Genomic DNA, 942 nt, shown 5'->3' with positions numbered 1-942 from the left:
GCAGCAGCACCTGAGAGCTTGTTGGAAATGAAAATGCCCAGGTCACAGCACAGACCTACTGACTGGAATCTGCATTTTAACAAGCTCCCTAGGTAATTCATCTGCACTTGAGAGCCTGAGAAGCTCAAGTCTATGAGTCAAGGTTGACCTTAGTCGTCCTCATTCATGGCTTGAGGTCAAAGCAATGTGTTGAGTCAAACCGAAAGCACTGTAAGAAAACTGAGTAATTGAGCCCATACCCAAATCATTTAGGCATGTGATAGAGACATGGAAGAAATGCCTGAAGAATCATCAAGCAGCTATTCCAGACTGAGAAAGCTTCATCTCTGTCGTCTGTAGTTGGGCCTGTCACCACCTAGCTAACCTTAAAGCTGATTACTGTCATTTGGTATTTTCCAAAAATGTTGAAATGAAATCTAAACATCTCTTTAAGAAAAAAAAAGCAACCGGCTTTATTTTCTCCAGCCCCTGTGCAGCTATTTCACAATACTAGCAACATTAAACCATAGTTAGACTAATTCGGTTAATATTATGTGATCACAGAAGCCATAGGAACTATACATAGGAAGGAGCAAGATTATTGGGGGAAAATGAAACAATTATAGTGGCGTGTATTTTGAAAGTGGCCTTGCCGTCCACGCCTTCCTCACACAGGATTATTATGGCAGAGCCATTCTTTGAAATCAAGGCTCATTCTCTGTCATTCAGGGGAATTCAGGGCCTCTCAAAGGTACCTGATGAGCAGCCCTCAGAATGAATGGACTCTGTTGAACAGCCAGTGTTTTCCCTTTAGAGAAGCTACCCTCCCAACATGGACAGGCCTCACTGGGGCCACTCTCACTTTGCGGTCTTAAAGGCTGAAGGTGCATCATAGGCTCCACGTTTGGGAAGGCAGAAGCACATTTAAAGGGTTCTCATAGCTTCAGAAGTTCTGATAGCAGC

Source organism: Hipposideros armiger, unplaced genomic scaffold, assembly GCF_001890085.2.
Source record: "Hipposideros armiger isolate ML-2016 unplaced genomic scaffold, ASM189008v1 scaffold_499, whole genome shotgun sequence".
NCBI classification, from domain to species: Eukaryota; Metazoa; Chordata; class Mammalia; order Chiroptera; family Hipposideridae; genus Hipposideros; species Hipposideros armiger.
Note: the sequence above shows the minus strand (reverse complement) of the source record.